General features: G+C 32.3%; 1 long non-coding RNA gene across 2 annotated transcripts in view; it reads right to left on the reverse strand.

The window, feature by feature from the left end:
- The window catches only part of LOC113604766 (uncharacterized), a 90,201-nt gene that overhangs the window by 42,092 nt on the left and 24,307 nt on the right, over nt 1-23,802 (reverse strand). The window contains exon 2 of one of the 2 annotated variants that reach the window (XR_003426777.2): nt 23,081-23,152. The exons of the other annotated variant lie outside the window; for it this stretch is intronic. This is a non-coding gene — a long non-coding RNA (uncharacterized LOC113604766). The remainder of the gene's footprint in view (nt 1-23,080; nt 23,153-23,802) is intronic. 2 annotated transcript variants of the gene reach the window in all.

Below are 23,802 nucleotides of genomic sequence, written 5' to 3' on the forward strand. Positions count from 1 at the left end.
GTTTGCAAATTATAATTTTCCACCTCACGATTATGTCCCCTAAAATATATTGATAAATATGCTAGTTATCCAACAGTATCTATTTTTTTCTTCCAAAGAGAAAATTCTTTTCAGGATATAGGATCTCCCAAAATGAAGACTATATATCTTAACTTTTCCCTCCTTTGTATTTTAGTATGTGGCTGAGCTCTAACAAATGAAATCTGTCATGTATTTCTGGATATCTCTGGCTTATTTCCTTTTGCTTTTTCCTAATCCATTTCTTCCTACCCTTCGTTTTGAACCTTAACCACCCCACCCCACCATCCTACCCCTCACCATGGAATAGTCAGTTGGAAGGAGCCTGAGTCTATAAGGACTTGATGGAATAGAACCATCATATATATTCTTCAGTTATGAAAGAAATAAGCATCTGTTTTAAGCCACTGCTACTTTTAGTTTTCTGTAAATTTTATCCACACAAAATCTTAATTTGATATATAATACCTCAAAGAACTATTGTGGAAATTAAATAATATTTCTTGTTCATTAGCATGCTGCCTCTTATTTAGTAAATGTTTAGCTAAATGTTTCCTTTTTTTTTTTAATGTAAATCCAAGTTAGTTAACATATAGTGTAATAATGATTTTAGGAATAGAATTTAGTGATTCATCACTTACCTATAATACCCAGTGCTCATCCCAACAATTACCCTCCTTAAGGTCCATCGTCCATCTAGCCCATCCCCCCACCCAACACCCTGCCAACAACCCTGTTTGTTCTCTGTATTTAAGACTCTCTTATGGTTTGGCTCTCTCTCTCTGTTTTTATCTTATTTTATTTTTGCTTCCCTTCCCCTATGTTCATATGTTTTATCTCTTAAATTAAACATATGAATGAAATTATATGATATTTATCTTTCTCCGACTTCTTTTGCTTAACAAAATACACTCTAGTTACATCCACGTTGTTGCAAAAGGCAAGCTATCATTCTTTTTAATATATATATATTAATTTTAATATAGATATGTAATATATTAGATATAATATATTTTATATATATTATATTTAATACAATATATTTAATATATTGGACATAATATATATATTATTAGATATAATTATATTTAGATTAGATTTAATATATATTATATATATATGTGTGTGTGTATGTGTGTGTGTATATATATATATATATCTACCACATCTTCTTTAACCATTCATCAGATGATGGACATTTGGGCTCTTTCCAAAGTATGGAAAGTATGGCTATTGTTGATAGTTCTGCTATAAACATTGGAGTACATGTGCCCTTTTGAATAAGCATTTTTGTATCCTTTGGATAAATACCTAATAGTGCAATTGCTGGGTTGTAGGGTAGTTCTAATTTTTTGAGGCCCTCCATAGTATTTTCTAGAGAGGCTGCTCCAGTTTGCATTCCCACCAGCAGTGCAAAAGGGTTCCTCTTTCCCTGCATTCTCGGCAACATCTGTTGTTGCCTGACTTGTTAATTTTAGCTACTCTGACAGGTGTCAGGTGATATCTCATTGTAGTTATTATTTGTATTTTCCTGATGGTGAGTGATGTTGAGCATATTTTCATGTGTCTACTAGCCATCTGGATGTCTTTTTTGGAAAAGTGTCTATTCATTTCTTTTGCCCATTTCTTCACTGGATTATTTGTTTTTTAGGTGTTGAATTTGGTAAGTTCTTCATATATTTTGGATACTAACCCTTTATCTTATATGTACTTTTAAATTTCTTCTTTAATTTCTTGTTTAACCCATTCATTAGTAGGATGTTCTTTAATTTCCAAATTTTTTCTGGTGGTTGATTTTGAGTTTCATAGTGTTGCAGTCTGAAAATATGCATGGTATGATCTTGATTTTTTTGTAATTGTTGGGGGCTGATTTGTGACTCAGTATATGATCTATTCTAGAGAGTGTTCCATGTGTACTTAAAAAGAATGTTTATTCTGCTGCTTTAGGATGAAATGTTCTGAATATATCTGTAAGTCCATCCAGTCCAGTGTGTCATTTAAAGTCATTGTTTCCTTGTTTATTGTTGGTTTACATGATCTGTCTATTGCTGTAAGTGTGGTATTGAAGTTTCTCACCATTACAGTATTATTATCAATGAATTTATGTTTGTGATAAACTGATTTATATATTGGGGGGTTCATGTTGGGGGCATAAATATTTACAATTGTTAGATCTTCTTGGTGGATAGGCCCCTTAATTATGATATAATGTCCTTCTTCATCTTATTGCAGTCTTTATTTTTAGATCTAGTTTGATATAAGTATGGCTACTCCAGCTTGTCTCCGATGACCATTAGCATGATAAATGATTCTCCCTCCCCTTTCTTTCAATCTGCAGGTCTCTTTAGGTCTAAAATGAGTCTCTTGTAAGCAGAATATAGATGGGTCTTATTTTCTTATCCATTCTGATACTCCATGTCTTTTGATTGGAGTCTTTAATACATTTACATTTAAAATAATTATTGAAAGGTGTGAATTTTGTGCCATTGTGTTGCCTGTAGAGTTGGTGTTTCTGGTGATGTTCTCTAGTCATTTCTATTCTTTGTTGCTTTTGGTCTTTTTTCTTTTGTTTTTGCCTTTTCTTCACTCAAAGGGTCCCCCTTAAAATTTCTTGCAGGCTGGTTTAGTGGTCACGAACTCCTTTAGTTTTTATCTCTCCTACTATATTGAATGACAGCCTTGCTGGATAAAGGATTTTGGGCTGCATAGTTTTCCCATTGAGCATGTTGAATATATCCTGCCAATTTTTTCTGGCCCACCAAGTTTCTATGGATAGATTAGTATCTGCTGCAAACCTCATCTGTCTTCCCTTATAGGTTAAGGACGTTTTTCCCTTGCTGCTTTCATAATTCTTTCCTTATCTGCATATTTTGTGAATTTGACTATGATATGCCTTCGTGATGGTCAGTTTTTGTTGAATCTAATGGAAGTGTCTGTGCTTCTTGGATTTTGATGTCTGTGTCCTTTCCTGGATTAGGAAAGTTTTCTGCTATAATTTGGTCACATAAACCTTCTGCCCCTTTTTCTCTCTCTTCATCTTCTGGGACTTCTATGATTTGGATGTTATTCCTTTTTAATAAGTCATTGAGTTCTCTAAGTCTTGTGTTGTGATCTTTTACCTTTGTTTCCCTCTTTTTTTCTGCCCCATTATTCTCCATAACTTTATCTTCTATATTGCTGATTCTCTGCTCTTTGTCCGTCCTTGCCATCATGGCATCCATTCGAGATTGCATCTCAGTTATAGCATTTTTTAATTTTGGCCTGGCTAGATTTTATTTATCTTCACAGAAAGGGATTCTCTGATGTTTTCTATGTTTTTTTCAACCCCAGATATTATTCTTATTGTGGTTCTAAATTCTAGTTCAGACATCTTACTTATATCTGTGTTGATTAAGTCCCTGGCTGTTATTTCTTCCTGTTCTTTTTTCTGGGGTGAATTCCTTCATTTTGTCATTTTGGAGGAAGAAAAAAGTTAATAGAATAAAACATTAAAATTAAAAAATTAAAAACAAAACAAAAAACCAAATAAAGGATGATAGATCCTAGGTGTATTTCAGTCTGCAAGTTGAAAGAAGCTTGATAGAATAGAGAAAAAAGGGGAAGGGGAGAAAAAAAGGTAAGAAAAATTTAAAAATTAAAAAATATATATATAGAGAATAACATAAAATAAAGAAAATGAAATAAAATAATTTTTTTTAAATTAAGTAAAAAAATAAAGATAAAATTTTCTCTTTTTGTATCCAAGAAAAAGAAAATAATTTAATCAAAAACAGAAGCAAAGAAAATGAACAAATAAGTGAACCATCAAACAGAATGAAACCTGCATGAAGTTACATCCAGTTTATCCTAAAACTGAAACTCTGAAGCATTTTATAGTCTGTACACTAAGCAGATGGAGTGACTTGTGCTGGTCTTCTGGGGGATGTGATTGGAAGGTCCCCAAGTGTCAGACTCTGTGCTTCACAGTTTATAGAGTCCTGGTGGTATTGAAACTCTCTCCTTTCTCCTCATCAATGGTTTAGGGGAACAGATTTCTTGTTCAGTCCTTTGTGAGTGTTTTCACTCTTCTTCTCTCTTTCTCTCTGGCTACTTTTGGGTGAGTGCTTTTCTTGCACACTCCTGATGCACAGCACTCTCCCCTTTTCTCTCTTTCTTTCTGTCCTCTCTCCATGAAAATAGCTACCTACCCTCTCTGGCTTTTCTCTCCCTCAGTTTCCCCCTCCACTCAATGTACCTGCCTAGTTGTGTGGCTCAAGTTATGCAGATTGTTGCATTAATCCTCATATCAATTTCCTAGGTGTTCAAAATGGTTTGGTGCTGATCTAGCTGCATTTCAGGGACAAAACAAGCTGGGGGTTTCCATGCTGCTCAGCCATCTTAACTACTCCCTCTTAAATGTTTCCTCTTTTAATAATTATTTAAGGGATGTCCATTCTCACCATTAATATTTAACATAGTACTGGAACTCTTAGTCTCAGCAATCAGACAACAAAAAGAAATAAAAGGCATCCAAATTGGCAAAGAAGTCAAACTCGCTATTTGCAGGCCATCTGATACTCTACATAGAAAACCCAAAAGATTTCACCAAAAAATTGCTAGAATTCATGATCAGCAAAGTTGCAAGATATAAAATCAACATACAGTAATCTGTTGCATCTGTATATACTAATAAGTAACCAACAGGAAAGGAAATCAAGGAACCTATCCCATTTATAATTGCACCAAAAACAATGATACCTAGGAATAAACCTAACTAAAGAGAGAGAGATTTATAGTCTGAAAACTATAGAACACTTATGAAAGAAATTGAAGAGGAGTGAAAGAAATGGAAAAATAGTTATTTAAAAATATTTATTTTTGTGTGCTCAAGCAAAAGAGGTCAATTTGAGGAACAGTTATTGTAAACCTCTCTTTCTAAGCCTTGCAACAAAGAACAAAGCTAAGCTTCTGCTCTAAAAAAAATAAAATAAAATTTATTGGGAGTAAATACTAAAATAGTTATAAGAAAACAAAAATTTATGCAACTTACCACAATTCAGTTATAAACTAGAAGCTGTTTGGATTAAAAGGAATTTTATTCAATCATTATTTCCAGACAATGTTTATGTAAATTTAAAAATCTAGAAAAAAGTTCGTAGGCCAAATACTTCATCAGATAGATAGATAGATAGATAGATAGATGCTTGATTATAAAACTTGAAATTTGAAAATATTTTCTTCTGACCCTGAATTTTATACCAATAATAAACTGTTAAACTAGCTCTTGACTTTTAAATTCAAATTCTAGCATTAAAGATTCTCCTTCAAGTAAAAGCTACAATAATATATTTAAAGCAAATATTTTTCTTCTGAAAGATTGATTTCAAAGATGAAATTGTTCTTCATATTTATGTCACATGTCTGTTTGTAACAATATACCATGTTAACCCCCAAAGTTCAAGATTGCAAATTTTAAATATTTGTTGTATTTTCCCATATAATAGGTTTTTGATGGTCATGTGTTTTTTGAGTCCCTATTTGCCAACGTAAGTCAGAGAATGTAGTTTGAACACTGTTTTTGTTTATATTTAGTATTATGGTCTATTTACAGTAAGTACTTAATATTTATTGTCTTATAGGACTACCAGTTTCTTTAAAAATAAAGGTCAACCAGCCAAATTTTATTCCTAATTAAAATTATCACGTTTATGATATTCAGGTCAATGAATATATTTATTCCATTGGAAAGTCAGTAAATCTTTTAAGGTAATGTTGAAGGCAAACAAAATGATCAGATTAGGTGAGACAGTATCACTCTTTATTAACTTTCAACTAAACATGTTGTAGTTAGTGTTAATTGATAATTTAGACTACTACTTAGCTTTTATATTCAAACTAAAATATCAAAGAGTATTTTCCAAGTAAATATTCCTATTGAAGTTTGGAAGGTGATCTTAAATTTGTAATAATAAATATTTTAAATGATAAAAGTATATAAAATGTGTATTTTGACCTAAAATATATTAAATGTATTTGAGTTTTTGTGGATTTTTTTCTGCTAAGGATAAGTAATAAAAAAATTTTCTATGAAACATATACATATAAGAAAAATATTGAGTAATCTTAAATCAGTTTATCCCAGTAAGTTTGGTGATTTTTACAAGCAAATTGAATTAGACATTTGTTCATATCCTATTCAACAAAATACTTGAAAGTTTTTTTGAATCTTTCAAAGTAGTCTCAGGTCATATTTAAATGCTGATATGTTTTTTAACAGTCATGGAAAATAGTATTATATCATTTACTTTCAGCATTCTCAGAGACTAAGAAATGCAACTTAAAAGTACATTAACATGCATATTGATTATGTGATTATAATAAAAACTAGCAAATTATATTCATATATATTTTTCCAGTGCATAGGAAATTGTTATATTAAAATTAGCAAAATTAAAAATCTATAACCTCTTCACTTTTGATCCCTTCTACCTCAATTTTCCTATTTTAGGTAAGTTAAAAGACCAATTAAAGGGCTATTTCAATTTTTGCTTGTATTCTATACAGTGGTGTATCAGAGTGAACATAAGTTTCAGCCCTGTTTAGCCAACAACATATGAACTTCTTTCTTCTAAAATTTTGAGGTTGCTGAGAATAAAAGTTTTACCTAGCACCACGTCACATTTTGAACTTCCTTATTAGAATGGAAATAAATAAATAAATAAGCAAAGAGACTACATTTCCAACTGCTTGTGTAAAAATGTATTCAAAACAACAATGGGAAAAGAATAGTGAGATACATAAAAACAAAGATGGCACAAGTGATAAAATATTGGTAACAAGAACATTCTTTCAAATCAAACAGAATAAAAGGTATGATTATTACGTATATTTTCATTTTATGGGCATAATTTACCTCTCCACTTTAAGATTATTTTAAAACTGAATATTTCAAGTCATTAAATAAAAGGAAGAAGGAAGAAAGCCTCATTTACTGGCTCTTATTTTTTGCTATATATATGTTACCCCTTTTTTTCTTCTACAATGTTACATATAAAGAAAATGATGAAGATCTTTCTAACTCTAAAGTCAGGGATCAAAACCAAAATTCTGTGCTGTCTCAAACATACTTATGTGTTTGTACAACTCTTTGCAGAGTTTCATTGTGCCAATGATAATCCTTTAAACTAGAAATAGAACATTATTATTACATCCAATTTTTAAAGCTAAAACTCCCTCAGGGCTGCTAAATGACTTATCTGAATTTATCTAGGTAAATAGTCTAGGATATCTGTTGTTGCAATTATATAAAGGTTTTAATCATTTTAAGTTGCATACTACTGCAAGACTTTTGCTCTGTGACTAGTTGCTAGGCAGGTACACATTAACAGAAAATCATACATAATTTAAATGACTATTTTAGAAAATAAAACTAAGAAAATTGCCAAATATCAAAAATATAGAAAAAAATATTAATGGCATTACTAGTTCATCTAAATCAAATTGTTATTAATACTTTGCTATATTACCCCCATTTTTCCATTACTAATTTATTTGTAGTCAAACTACAGCAATATTTTTGCATTTTTTTATTTGTAAATTTTTGTACTGATGTGTAGTTGAAACATAATGTTATATTAGTGTCAGGTGTACAACATAATGATTCAACTCTATATGTTATGCTATGCTCAGCACAAGTGTACCTACCATCTATTATCATATGGCACTATTACAATACCATTGACTATATTCCCTATGCTGTAATCTTCATTCTCATGACTTATTCAACCCATAATTGGAAACCTGTATCTTTCCAGGATTTTTTTTAACCACTTAAACCATATTCTTTTCTCCTCTGTGATATTTTTCTCTTTGAATACATCTTGTTGAAAAGCACACATATATTCATTTACATACCTTATTTTTATATGTCTTCAAATAAAATGGATCTTAAGTATGTTTTTGGTGCAGGGCATTATTTTCATTAACCTCTAATATGTGACAATGTTTTGCATATTTATAATATTATTATTACTAAATGAAATAATAAAAAAATGATACACTCACATATTTCAAATAAAGTTATCCTTTGTTATTATCTTTCAAAAATAATAATAAACTTCATTTCTTACAGATATTGCTACAAATATCTTAGAACACCACAAGTCAACTGTGATATAAGAGACTTTTTACTATTCTCTAATAAAAACTTTAAAAGCTGAACTTTGGAGTATAAACCCTTCAGAGTAATTCTTGATTCTTACCCACATCTATTTGAACTTTTTTATGTCAACTTTCTCTGTTTGTTTTATTTTATATGTTGTCTTAGATAGACTCTCAATGTGTGATGAGAACCTCATTCTCTGTTTGAACTGGAAAGAAAAATGCTTCTCTAGGTGATAAAAGAGATCCACTGGTAAGCTGTGTTTTCTGTGACTGGCTATGGCCAGAGCTTACCAGCTGACTGATGGCCAGGTTTGAATGTATTTCATAGCCTGACTATTAGATCACAGTGGAGGAAGAGATGATAAAATCAGCCTGCTTTCTTAAATGAGGTTGGTATATACTTCAGCTCTGTTTTTTTTTAAAAAAAAACTTATTCTCTTCCTTCCCTTTAACTTAAACTATGGAAATTAAAACTCTTTAAAATTAGAGTCAGTTTATAAAAGTAACAATATAAAATGAACTGTGCTGTTAGTGCAGAGCCAGATATGGGGCTCAATCTCATGACCATGAAATCATGACCTGAGCCGAAATCAAGAGTCAGATGCTTAACTGACTAACCCATCCATGTGCCCCTGAACCCTTCAGCATTTAGAATCAATTATTATGTGAGCGTTTTAATTCTGCTTGTTTATGAACTCATTTTTCAGCAGATCTTTTTCTTTTGGTCTTCCATCATGGCTGTCTTTCTTGATAACCAAGGGTAACTTCTCACAGTCACATCAGCTCACAGAGACTAGATTTACCTATTATATTTCCATAATTTTTTTTACAAAAATAGCATTTTTTCTAATTTTTCATATACTACATCTTTTATGTTAAATGAGCTCAAGTATTAAAAAATTTTAAGAATGAATGTTAACATTTCCTGAAATGCTACAATACTAAGATATTTGCAACTAACATTCTGAAAAAACCTTTCATATATTTTTAATGTTTGTGTATGTACATATTTGTGAGTGTGTAAATATTTTAATCTGAAGCAAATCTACTTACAATCTTATAGTAATGTGTACATACGCTTGTATTTATTTTTGTCACTTTGCACTTTACAAAAATGGGATCATTTTTGTACCATGGCATTATGAATGCATTAGGGTTTACATAATATTTCACTAAGTGGATAAACCAGGATTTATTCAAGCATCAGTTAATGAATGGACATTCACTATGTTTCCAGATTTTGTCTCTATCAATAATGCTGCAATAATCATTGTTTTGTATATATTCTTATGTTTTGGTGTTTACACATCTAGGAAGCAGACTTCATGAGTGTATCTGTTGGATCAAAATATATATATTTATATCAATCTATATTAAAAAGCTGTTTTCCAAAATGACTCTAAAATTTGCATTCCTAATAATAATCTATGAGTTTATTAATTTTGTCATGCCACTAAATGTAAAGTATTTTAATTTTATTTATTCCTACCTGCATCCATTCATGCATTTATTTATGCTTTTGGTCAATCTGAGTAGTGGAAAATAATATCTCATCATTTCTTTACTGTGTAATTCCCTGATTACTGGTATATTTGAGCAATTATTCACATATTTACTAGCCATTTTGGTATTTTCTTTATTGAAATGCTTATTTATATGCTGGCCCACTCTTCTATTAGTGTCTTTTCCTAATTAATCTGTAAGCTTTTGTTGTAAAGTATAGAAGGTATCCTTTTATTTCCTATATTATCTGAAAATATTCTAATTTATCATGTTTCTGAATTATTTTACATTGTATTTTCCCAAATAATTTCTAATTGCCACCAAATTTATCTTCCAGAGTTATATGTACTAGCTAAAATTATCACAACTAAAATACTAAGATGTTTATTTTATACTTATTTAATTACATTTGACAACTGAAACTATTTATGTGAAATTCCAATTTACTTGGGGTTTATTGTAGAACTGAATTCTTTTTCTTCCCAGTAAATAACCCATTATTATGGCCCTGTTTATAAGTAAATTCACTTTTTCTGCTCAAATGAAATACAACCTTTGTCATATATTAAATCGTCATACATAATCAGATAAAATAGTCAACATTTTTCTATATTTTTAATCTATTTTTCTCTTCATAATGTAATACCCTTATATTTTAATTTGGGTAGATTTACTGCAATACAATATCTGGTAAGCTCCTCACATTATTCAACTTTTTCATTGAGTTAGTACATATTATCACATATATCTCCTTCTGTATAAAATTTAATATTTTATTCAAATGTAAAAGACATTATTGTCATTGCATTCAAAATAGAATTAAATTGATCAAATAATAATTTAAGAAATATTCACATTTTTATTTAGTCTTTCTACCTAAGGATATTTATAGAAATCACCTATTTAGAAGTTCTAGATAGAATACAAATGGCACTATGACTGTAAGTGAAGTTCTGAGAATCTGTACTTCCAAATTCTATTGCACATCCCCATATTGGGACAGCTTCTAAAAACCTCCAAGGTCATGGATAAACTCAGCCCTGATCAATGGGAATCACTATGTTTCAAATATTATATGTCAGGAACTTTCCCAAGATATAAGAAACTATTCCCAAAAAAACTATTAGTGTAAAATGTGATGATGAATGATTCAATGATGGCAAAATAAAAATCATCCTTTGTGCTCATAAATAGACAGTTGAGCATGCAAAAAGAGTACTCTGAATGTCTGTAAGTAAATACACATTTCACTGGTAACTCAGAATTTCCATGAGAAAGGGTTCTTGTGTTAAATATATTATGGGGATTATACTAAAGTTACTTTAATTACTTTAAATTACTTTAATTTAACAACTGGGTAAAGAGATCTCATTTAAGATTTTTGCCTTATAAAACAAATATTTTACTTAATTATTTGTTGGATCACTGGTACTAACCCAGTTTTCATGATTGTATGAAAAGTCTTTATATTTCCTTCAACACTCCCTTTCTCTCTTAAAATAAAAAAAAAAAAAATTACAGTAGTTATCCATTAAGCCTTTTTAGCCCTTTGATAATCTAACTTCATAGCCAAATATACTCTTGACAATCTATGACTATTACCTAATGTTATCTGCAATGTTTTAACAAAAGTTTTCACTTCCTCCTAAGAAAAGGGTGAAAATCTTAAAAACTGACAAGGTTTGTGAAAAGTCTCTATTCCAATCAAGTCCAGATTTTTCTTCATTTTATAATCCACACTATGTGAACTGTCTGTTTTTTTGTTTCAGAAAATATTATATTAATTCAATTTAAATTTAATTTTGTGTACTTCTTTTGTAGGAAGAGAGTAGATTTCTGGATTAGTGAATGTTTCCTTTTTTATTTAATGTTTGTTTATTTTTGAGAGAGAAAGAGGGACAAAACATGAGCAGGGAAGGGGCAGAAAGAGAGGGATTCACAGAATCTGAAGCAGGCTCCAGGCTCTGAGCTGTCAGTACAGAACCCAATGTAAGGCTCGAACTAATGAACCAGGAGATCATGACCTGAGCCCAAGTCGGACACTCAACAGAGCCACCCAGGTGCCCCGTGAATGTTTCATTTCATTATGGTTTAATTTTATGTAAATATGGGAATTTGAGAGATATAAAATTTAAAGTCATTATATCTGTAAAAATCAGAAACAGTCCGTCTGTGAGAGATTAGTCTTTGGAGCTAGACAAGGCTTTTGTTAATGCTTCTCTAGTTACAAGCCACTGAACCTTGGACAAATTAGTTATATTTTGTGCTTTCAATTTTCTTACATTGAGGATTAAATGAGTTAACACAGATAATTGCTTATAAGAATGCCAGTATGTTAGTTATCATTATTTTTTCTTACTTGACTCAACAATTTTGAGTAGTTAGGTAAGAATTGCACTTTCTAACACATGTAGACACAGGTGCAATGATTTATATCTATCCAATCAAGAAGCAGTCATGTCCTATTATCAAACCAGGGTTTCTTATTTTTTTATCCAATTCAGTTTCACATGCTGTTGCAGCCAAGTTCCATTTGTATATATGACATATTTAAAATAAAAAAGGAAAAAAAAAACAAGCTCTTGAAGATGTCAGGTTGAGAGAATGGATATGAGTCTTGGCATCTTAAGGTTTTTTTCTTTGGGGGGGTGGGGAGGAGGGTATTTTACTCAACCATCACTACTGCAGTGCTTACTCTGTTCCAGGCCCTGTACTATGTTCCGGGAAGAACCAGTAAAGAAGGTCAGTCTCATTGATAAAATATGAGTTTAGATTAAAGAATCATTAAGGATCACTCTTCCACCTCCTGAATTAGAATAGTTTATGTGTTCCAAGTAAAGCTTTGAATACTTAAAGTGTGGCTATATGTGAAAATTATCTTATTAATAAGTTAATAAATTGATCTTATAAATCAACTTTTTCTGAAAATGATTTAGAAATGTATGTATATGTATACTTTTATGAAAATGTATATATACACACATATACATAACATGCAAAAGTATATATATAAGTTTATATATTTTCCCTGTAAAACAATTTCCAGAAGACAAGACAGTTCCTAAGTATTATAAGCACATATTAATTAACAAAATTTTATGGATTTGAATGTTGGCTTCATGAGTTAACAGATGTGTGACATTGACCAATTTCTTTAATTTCTTGTGCCTCCATTTTCTTTATCTATAAAATGGGGATAGTAATACTATTTACCTAATCAAAAGGTTATGAAGGTTAAAGAAGTTATTATATACAAAGCACTTAAACATTACCTAGGATATAATAAATGCTTTATAAGTGTTAGCTAACATGTTTTCATTATACTTAAACTAACTTTATTTTTTTAATGCCTATTTATTTATCTTGAGAGAAAGAGATAGAGAATGAGCAGTAGAGGGGCAGAGAGAGAGGGAGACAGAGAATCCCAAACCAGCTCTGCACCATCAGCAGTGTCCAATGTGAGGCTAGAACTCACGAACCTTTAGATGGTGGCCTGAGCCAAAATCAAGAGTTGGACAGTTAACCAACTGAGACACAGATGTCCCTGCTTTCATTGTACTTAAATAAATTTGATCAGTTTACTAATTTCCACCCTGTCCTGATAAAGGTTGCAACAGGTAAATACAAGCATATCTTTCAGTCTTCTTGATCTAAACAAAACTGATCAAGAAGGATCATTTCATGTGCTAAATTCTCACTGTCTACATCTTCTGCCCTCTAGCTTAAAAGATTAGCAGGCTCTCACACTTGTGATAAGATTATTCTTTTCCTAGGAAGAATCAAGATTGAGTCCTACATATTTGGAGAAGACCTTGCCTATCCTTATCTCCTATATTTATCTGTAGGAGTCTAGTCTAGTCGCATTCCTATTCACTCATTAATTTTGTCTCAATTTTCTTATTAGTGATATCGATATTCATACAAATGATTCTTCCAACATTTTGATCGTTAGTACTTGAGCTCTCTCATCACATCATATTTTTCCTCTGGCTTTAATTAGCCATTATTTTCTATGGTTATACACTACACTTTAAGTGCCACTAAATCAATGTCTCTGTAAGCTCAATATCAAGCGTCTCAACTGCTAACCATTATCTGTCCAGCTTACTCTTTCTGGTACCCTAACTTTAAAATAACTTTCACCTCACTACTAAAGTCTGTTAATCCTCTCATCTTTTCATTATCTTTTACTTCGCTTTATATCTTCCCTTCTCTTTTTCTAGCTTACCTTTCAAAAAACAAACAAACAAACTTTTATAAGCATTATCTTGTATGTCCACTTAAGTTTGTCATTTGTTTGTAATCATGGAATAAAATTCCATCCTGATTTAACTCATTCTCCTCTGGTTCTTAACCTGTACCCACAAAATTGAAAATAGTTGGAAAAAACACAACTACTTTGACACATGGTTAAAACTATGACATAAATCTCAAATGAACCCGTAATGCTGCTTGGAAATTGAAATTACATTTCTCTAATCCAACCACTTTGTTCATATATTAGAGCATTAACCATTACTTTATACATTCTTTTCAAACCTGAGTCATCTCCTCCTGATCCTCAATCCAAACTTCTTAGGGTTGCTTGGGTGGCTCAGTTGCTTAAGGGGCCAACTTGGGCTCAGGTCATGATCTTGCAGTCTGTGGGTTTAAACCCCATGTCAGCCTCTGTGCTGACAGCTCAGAGCCTGGAGTATGCTTCAGATTCTGTCTTCCTCTCTCTCTGCTCCTTCCCCCACTCACACTCTGTCTCTCTCAAAAGTAAATAAACATTAAATTTTTTGTTTAAATTAAATTTCTGAATGCCTGAGAAAATCAAAGCAATGGGAAAATATAAGGTCCCACTGCTACATCCCTACCACCTTCTCACACCTTTATTCATTTTTCCGAACTCTTTCCTGTCACTCAAATTGAACTGTTCACTGCTACCTAAAGCCAACATTTTCCCTTCACCTTTTCATTCCCTCTTTCACAATGAAACACAACATTCTGGGAATTCTGTCATCTTTACTGCATAATCACATTTTTCATAGGTGTATCAACATGGTGTTATTTTCCAATCTTAAAAATCCATCTCTAGAAATTATCCTTCAGTAACTCACTCTCTCTCTGTAGCCCTTTTATATGAACACTTCTTAAATGAGTGTTCTATACCTTTGCTATTCAAATAATGGTCCTTGGACCAGCATCATCAACATTATCTGTGAAATTGTTAGAAGTGCAGAACTCCAGCTAGACCAACTAAATCAGGATCTATAGTTTAACAAGATTCCCACATGATTGGTATGTGTACATTAAAGTTTGAGAAGCACTGGTTTATACTCCTCTCCAATTTTACTTTTTCCATTCTCAAATCCTTTCCAGTCAAGATTTCACTCTAGAGCTCCACTGCAATTGCTCTTATCAGTGTCACTGATGACATCCTCATTGCTAAATTCAATGGCCAGTTCTCACTCATTATTTTATTTGAAATATCAACAGCATTTTAGAAAATGTGTCACTCTTTCCTCCTTGAAATACCTTCTTCACTTGGCTTCTCTCACAGAGCTTTCTTATGTGAATTCTACTTTGTTAAGTCCTCCTCTTCTCTGTAACCTCTTTAAAAGCACTCAGACTCTCGAATGTTCCTCTTTTCATTCTCTCCGTATTACAGATCTCATGAATTTAAATGTATTTATAATCTGATAACATGCCTCCTCTCATTCTCTGGACTCACATATACAACTGCCTACTCCACCAATCCACTTGGATGTCTAACAGATATCTCTAACTTAACATGTTTAAATTTGAGTTATGTTATTCCTTCATAAAACTGCTCCATCCACAATCTTGCCATTCTCACTTAATAACAACTTCACCTTACAATTATTCAAAACAAATGTCTTTAAATCAACCTTGACTTTTTTTCTTGCTCCTATAATCTGCATCCCATTCATCAGGCTATCATATTGGCTCAACCTTGAAAATATATCCAAAATTCAATTGCTCAAATCAATTCCCCCATTATCATCTTCATTAAACTACCACCATCCCTTGATGGGATTATAGCAATAACCTAGTTGTTCTTCCTCTTTCCAAACCCCTCTCCACCTTACAATTTATTCTCAACAAGCTTCCAAAGTATCCCTTTTAAAATGGAATTTGGACCATGTGCTTGTGTGCTTAAAACTCCCAAAGAGTTCCACTTTTATTCATGGTAAAAGCCATGATCCCCAGAGCACTTCGGTATCTGGCCCTTGTTGTTTCTCTGATTTTGTTTCTTACAACTCACCATCTTGCTCACTACACTTTTGTCATACTGGCTTCCCTATGCTATTTGAACAGGTCAGTAATGCTTCCACTTATAGAATGCTTCCACTTATAGAGAGGCCTTTGCATTTCCTGTGCCTAGAATTCTCTTTCCTTAGATATAAGCCTGACTTGCTCACTCACCTACTCCAAGTTCTAAATGGTACCTTTTCAGTGAGACAGAGCTGATCACCTATTTGAAAGTATCTTGCCCAGACCTATTCTTCTCCTTTATGCAGTTTAAATATTTTTCATATAATTTTCAAATTATAACTATATAAGTATGATTTCAGTTATTAAGTATGATTTCAGTTATTAATGATTTCAATTATAAGTATAATTTCAGTTATTGCTTTTTTCCTTTATATGGAATACATTTTTTTTTTTTACTTTTGGGACCCTTCTATATTATTTAAACCTGAAAAATAGTAATGCTCGAATTATTTATTGGATGCATTAATAATAGTCACTATTTATTAATAATGTATCCATTATGAATATATTTTATTACATGAGAAATGAAAAATTTGTGCATTTTATAACATTACCTTGAAAACATATTTAGTAGCAAGAAATATGGTGCCTGAGTAAAATGCTTCTGTATAAATAAATGTATCTTCAGAAAGCCTAGTAAATAAATATCTCAGTGATAAAAATCTCTCCATAAGATGTCTCCTGTGTTATTAGAGCCCTGATCACAAATCATGGATTTGAAGTACATATCTATAGCTCAGCTGTGTATTTATTTTAAGGCCAATATTTCTTAATTTTGTCACTAAAAGAGAAAGCCAGCTTCTCCAAGATGACTGACAATAAATAAAAACAGATTTCGCAGACCTCGTGAATTGTTTTAACAATTAGGACCTATGGCTATTCATTGACTTAGGTCAAAATTTTCCATAGAAATAATTTTACATGTAATTATATGATATTTGCAAATTGAACCTGGAAAGTTCTTTGACCTGTCTGCACCCAATCCAACAATATCTACTTAGGAGCCCCTCTCTCTTGCTACCTGAGGTTCTATGTACTATAAGTTAATCTTTACTTTTCATATATCTGTTGATTACTCTCCACCAGCTCAAATATCTATAAGTTCTTCTCACAATTAATGAAAAAAAAGGAAAAAATATTCCACTTAAACCATATTTCTTCTCAGTACTCTTTTACTTTCCAAACTCCTTGCTAAATTGTTTATATTCTTTATTCTTTTTCTTCATATCTCAAAATCATTGTTCAACCTACCACAATCTGCCTTCCATCATTTTGTTACCAATATAGATAGACAGACAGATAGATAGATAGATAGATCTAATTAGTGTCACCAATTAGCTCTACTAAATTTGCACAAAATATTTTTTGGCAATATTGTACAACCATTCAGGAGCAACCGACACTGTTGACAATTCACTCCTCCTAATGCATTCTTTTTTTTTTTTTTTTTTTTCCGGCTTTAATAGGCTCCATCACACTATCCTGTCCCTCATTGACAATCTGGCTGCTGATTCTCTAGTCTGTTTGTCATTCCTCTCCCTTTAAGCTTTCCCTAAGTGCAAGTTTTTTTTTTCCTTGAGGACTAATCTTTCAAAATTCACTTTTCTCATGGGCCATTTACTCTCTTAGTTACTCTAAGTATGCTAATGTCAAACAAGACTGTCTCTTTCAAATATATCATATGCAAATATCTTCTCCCATTCTGTAGGTTACTTTTTAGTTTTGTTGATTGCTTCCTTCACGTGCAGAAGCTTTTTGCACTGCAAAAAGGGACCCCTTTTTGCATCAAGGGACTCCTTGATGAAGTCTCAATAGTTCATTTTTTCTTTTGTTTCCCTTGCCTCCAGAGACATGGTCTAGTAAGAAGTTGCTATGGCTGATGTCAAAGAGGTTGCTGCCTGTGTTCTCCTCTAGGATTTTGATGGTTTTGAGGGTAAGTATTCAAAATCTAAAAAGAACTTATCAAAATAAACACTTAAAAAATAAAAATAAAAATAATTCAGTGAAGAAATGGGCAGAAGACATGAATAGACATTTTTCCAAAGAAGACATACAGATAGCTAACAAACACACAAAGAGATGCTCAATATCAGTCATTATCAGGGAAATATAAATCAAAGCTACAATGAGATATCACCTCACAACTGTTAGAATGGCTAAAATTAACAACACAGGAAACAACAGGTGTTGGTGAGGATGCAGAGAAAGGGAAACCCTCTTACACTATTGGTGGGATGAAAACTGGCGCAGCTACTCTGGGAAATGGTATAGAGGTTCCTCAAAAAGTTAAAAATAGAACTACCCTATGACCCAGCAACTGCTCTATTAGGTATTTATCCAAATGATTCAAAAATATGGATGCATCCATATTTATGGCAGCATAATCAGCAATAGCCAAATTATGGAAAGGGACCAAATATCAACCAACTGATGAATGGATAAAGATGTGATGTCTATATATATGATGGAATATTACTCAGCCATCAAAAAGAATGAAATCCTGCCATTTGCAACAATGTGGATGGAGCTAGAGTATATTATGTTAAAAGAAAGACAACTACCATATGATTTCACACATATTTGGAATTTAAGAAACAATAGATAAACAAAGGAGAAGGTGGGAGAAGAACAAAAGAGAGGGAGGCAAACCATAAGAGACTCTTAACTATAGAAAACAAACTGAGTGTTGATGGAGGGGAGGTGGGGGGGGGCAGGCTAAATGAGTGATAGTTATTAAGGAGGATACTTGTGAAAAGCACTGGGTGTTATATATAAGTGATGAATCACTAAATTCTGCTCCTGAAACCAATATTGCACTATCTATTAACTAACTAGAATTTAAATAAACCTTGAAACAAACAAACAAAAAAACTAAAAATATTTTCAGACCCAATATGAGTTCCAGCTGTATGTACAATTTTTCTATTGGTTCTTACCACTGAAGTGACTCCAAAATACCACTTTTCAACTTGATCAAAATTAAATTAATTAATTCAACCCTTCACTCCATCTCTGACACCTGAATTCCTTCTGTTTCTTATGTTTTTATATCTCCAATTGCCAAGAACAGAAACCTAAGAGTCTTCTCAGAACTCTCCCTTAACCCAAAATTAATCAGTTACCAGCCTGACCAATTCTATTTCTCCAACAACTCTAAAATATGTCCCCTGGCACTGCCCTGTTTCAAATAATTATGGACCATTCCAACAATCTCATAACAGTTTTTCCTTGGTCTCTTTGGATTTGCTGTACACACTGTAGGAAGAATAATCTTAAAAGCATTAATATAATCTCTACCCTGTTTAACAATTTCAACGTCCTTATTATAAAATAAAAACTGATTAGTAAAATGCAAAATTCTACACCATCTTCCAGCATTGTGTTCCAAATGTGCCTAATTCCTCTCTGGTCTTCCAACTGGCTATTGCACACATCTGTATTTTCACATATACAGTGCTATCTGCCTGGAATGACCCCACCTCTTTGTCCAGCTTTCTTAACTTCTATAATTTTTTTTTAAGATTTTGCTTTATCTTTGACTAGGTTAAGAGCTTCTGCTGTGTATATATATAATCATATATATATATGTGTGTGTGTGTGTGTGTGTGTGTGTGTGTACATATGTACATATGTTTGTCCATCTACAATCCACTGTTATTATTCTGAAGTACTGCTGGCGTTGTGGGAAGGTGAATGAGATGGAACGTGTTCAGTATAGTCTTCTGATTAAATCTAAGTCTTTCAGGAGGCCTGTGTCTTGGCTATAACTTTCAGAAGGTTTTCTACCATGTATAGCTCCTGTCCTCACTCCTCAGATATTACAGAAAAACTAGACGGTACTAGAATGTGAGGAATGCCCTTCCCCAACTGGAATAAGGGTCTGGCAGAGCTTTACCCCTAAAGAATAGGTGTTTGTCAAAGAGAATATTCTGGGCTTAATTCATTAATAATTATTCTTCCCATATCTTTTCCATAAAGGCATGCTATGAAGTATATTTTTGGATCTTCACTGTGAATCTAGTGAATTCCCAAAAGTGAAAGTCATAAGAATTTAGGACTACCCTTAAGATATGGTCCCCAGGATATTCTCACTCTCGAGGGATTCTAGTCCATATTGAACCTCCAGCAACTGACCAATATTACCATTTTCTGGATCCAGTGGCTTTTACACCAGGTAACCAGATATCAGCTGTGATTCTCTAGATTTTCCTGTTTCTCAGTATGTTGTAGGCAATGGTTTGCCCTAAAACCTTAATTCTCTGATGATTCTAGGAAAAATAATTGATTTTCTGTTTGTCCAGCTTTCTAATGTTATAAGGATGAGTTTGACAACTTCCAAATTCTTTACATGTTGAAGAAGAAATCAAAAGTAACACAATTTATCCTTATCCCCTATTACTGCCTGTTTTTTCTATTGAACTGTATGTGTTGGAGAATAGTCATGCTATCTTTCTTCTTTACTCAGTGAGCAGTTCATGCCTTAAAACATGCTAAAGAAAATAGCTATTTGTTGAATGTATTTGTAGAATGCATTAATTAATGAATAATGAACACTTCAAAAAGAGACTTTACTTTTATAAAAAATAAATTTTTAAAGGAAAAAATTCTATTTGAATTCCACATTTTTGACAATTAGATAAGAATCTCAATAAAGTTAAATTAATTCATGATCTTGTGGAAAAATTGTTTTAAGTCAAGATTTATTATTTTAACTAACAACCTTAGCTAATATAACATTTTAAATGCTATTTCTAAATATGTTTGTGTTTTTATTAATAATTTCCAAAAGTCTGTAAGTGATGTATAAATTACTGGGAAAAATATCGTCTTTTTCTGAGCTAGATCTACTAATTTTTCATGATACGAAAGCCCATTAGGTCATAGACTGCTTATTCTTTATCTTACTTTTAACTATTTGTATAAAGTAATACAATGCATTTCTTTTATGCCACACTCTTGGTCTTAAAATGGATTAAATTTTTCCCTCTTAGAAAAAGTTTTTATGGGTTTACAGTTGTCTTTCCAGGATCTTCCTTTCTCTTGCCCAACTGTGAACCTGTCTAGGGTTATTGATGGAAGTGATTGTTTAGCAATAATATTGTATGGGAAACTCCTAAATTCTTTGGGGGAGAATATTGGTTTTGAACTCCTGTTTTAAAACCTCGGCTCTGCCTCTGGCTATTTGAGTAAGTGTAACAAATTGTTATTAAACCTGTAAACTTTATTTACCTGCACTTCCTGTTGGAAGGAATAGCATCATTTGCATTATGTTCTGGTTGTAAGTGCAGTATCTGGTGCTTAGGAGATGCTCACTAAAATATAGCATACATCCCTTTCTTCTTCATTGATGGCAGCGCATGATGTTTATTTACATCTTAGCTATTTGTGTTTGGAAGAGATGGTTTTCTACTGTGGGAAGGAAAACTGCAGGTTGGCTGAGGGGCACCTGGTTGGCTCAGTTGGTTAAGCACCTGACTTCAGCTCAAGTTTTGGTCTCATGGTTAGTGAGGTCAAGGCTTGTGTTGGGCTGTCAGTTTGGAGCCTGGAGTCTGCTTTGTATTCTGTGTCTCCTTCTCTCTCTGCCCCTCCCCTGCTTGTGCTTGCTCGCACTCTCTCTCTCTCTCCCTCAAAAGTAAATAGACATTTAAAAAATATTTTAAAAACTTTAAAGAAAGGTTGTCTGAAAATGTGTAAAATTAATTCTCATCTGGTATCCAGTCCCTATACTCAATCTTATTAAATAATTAATTTGTATCACTAGATACTATCTCAAGAGATAAAACAACAGAGCCACATAAAAGCTTAATGATTAAACAGAATTCTAATTTGTTGTAAGAAACCTAAATATTACCCCAGAACTATTGAAAAGCATACATTGATGGGAGGCAAAAGCAATTACTGAGCTAACAGTCAAGAAAAATGAGTAGCTTATGCATTTTTATGTCTCCATTTTAACTAAGAATTTGAAAATAACTTTCTAGGTGTTCTGGCCCTTTGGTCAGAGCTTGGGTAAACCTCTTAATGCCTTTTTTTTTTTTTTTGACACTATGCTAACTAGCTACCTTCTGAAATTAATTTTATTTTTCAAATAATATTCGCTAGAGTCAAAAAGTTTATCATTTTTAAGTTCATTACGTTCATTGTAGTACTGAGGAAATATCAAAGCTACATTTCAAATAGTCATTGTAAAGTCAGCTATATGTCCAAATGAGAAATTTCTTTCACTATATATTGTTTAAGATAATTTCACAATCAATGAAAATCTAACCTCCAAAACCCCCCAAAAAAGCCATAGGCACACTATATATTTATTGATTATGCATACCACAAGTATTAATTTAAGAAATTGGCTGCTGTGAGACATGCTGGGGCCAATAACTTAGGTAACAAACATTGGCTCTTGTTTTAGAAAGGTTTTTTTAGAACTCATTCAGTTTTAGAATTCATTATGCATTAATACAAAATATATGTTAGGCATTGTTTCTCTGTATATATTTCAAATGTGTTGTTTTGTTCCCTTGCCCTGTATTTATTCCTCAGTCCTCTCACTTTCCGGTTCCATCCAATTGGTAACCTCATAATTATCTGTAAAACCAATCTCCACTCTCCAGCTCCACTGTCCTGCCTTAATTTAGTCTTACATTGATTCTTCCTAAGGACGATTTTAATGTCATCCTAATTAAAGTATTTCTTTCATATTGTTATAGTAATTTTTCACATAATATTAGAGTCATCATTATGAAACCCAAAAACCTCCATTCTTTATTTCAAATTACCTTTTGGCTGATTTTTCAGTTCCCAGAATAAGGAATGCATTTTCAGAATCACATAATATTTTTCTTCCTAGTGTTTTACTACTTTAATATGAAACAGTTTAAGGTCCAGTTCAGATCTCATTTCTGAATATGAGCCTTCTCTAATTCCCAGGAAGATTCTTTCTACCATCATGTAATATACTGGTTTGACTGACCTTGATCACATCACTTAATCTCTATAACTTGTAGGATGTATGAAATAGATGTAAATATGTTATAAAATTGTCTGGAACTTAGTATGAACTATATAATACTAGCATTATTATTATTATTATTATTATTATTATTATTATTATTATCTTTTTTATCTTTATTCTCACACAGTTCTGTTGGCATGTCTTTTCCCTTAAGCTGTAATATTCCTAAGGTCAGGAATAAGTCATCCTTTTGATCTGTAAAACCAATCACAACACCGGCATTCAGTAGGTGTCCATAAATATATGAAAACGAATAAAGCAAAAGAACTAATAAGTCAATATTAACTAACAAGAAGTTATGCAGGGAGAGAGTGGTGAAACGTGGGATTTCACTCTGAATAAGGGGACATAGCAGTGACTCTGTGCCATACTTCAAGATGTGGAGAAGTTGCTAAATGAAGCATTCCCTTGGTGGGAAAAGAATTAAAAGTTTGATAATGGTTATTACACCAGAAATTGGCATCCTCAGTAGAAAACAAAGAGAGAGAGAAAGAGAGAGAGAGAGAGAATTATTGTATTTGGTATCTGTTAACCTCTTGGTGTGTGATAATAGACCTCAAAATTTATCATTTTAAAACATTCAAAATGTATTTTTCTTAATGATTCTGTAGGATGACTGGACTTAGCTACACAGTTCTCTTCCATGTTATGTTTTCTGAAATCATTCTTAGGAAACCACTTGAAAAATGCTGGGGCTGTAATATTTAAAAGACTTCATTCTTAGGTCTGGCCCAGTTTGGAGTGGCTAGAATATCTAGAATCTGGCTGGTTCATTCTCTCCCTCATTCTCTTTGTCTGTCTCTCCCCTTGGCCTCCCATTATTCATTAGTCTAACCCAAGCTTCT

The sequence above is a fragment of the Acinonyx jubatus genome, chromosome C2 (assembly GCF_027475565.1).
Source record: "Acinonyx jubatus isolate Ajub_Pintada_27869175 chromosome C2, VMU_Ajub_asm_v1.0, whole genome shotgun sequence".
Classification (NCBI taxonomy): domain Eukaryota; kingdom Metazoa; phylum Chordata; class Mammalia; order Carnivora; family Felidae; genus Acinonyx; species Acinonyx jubatus.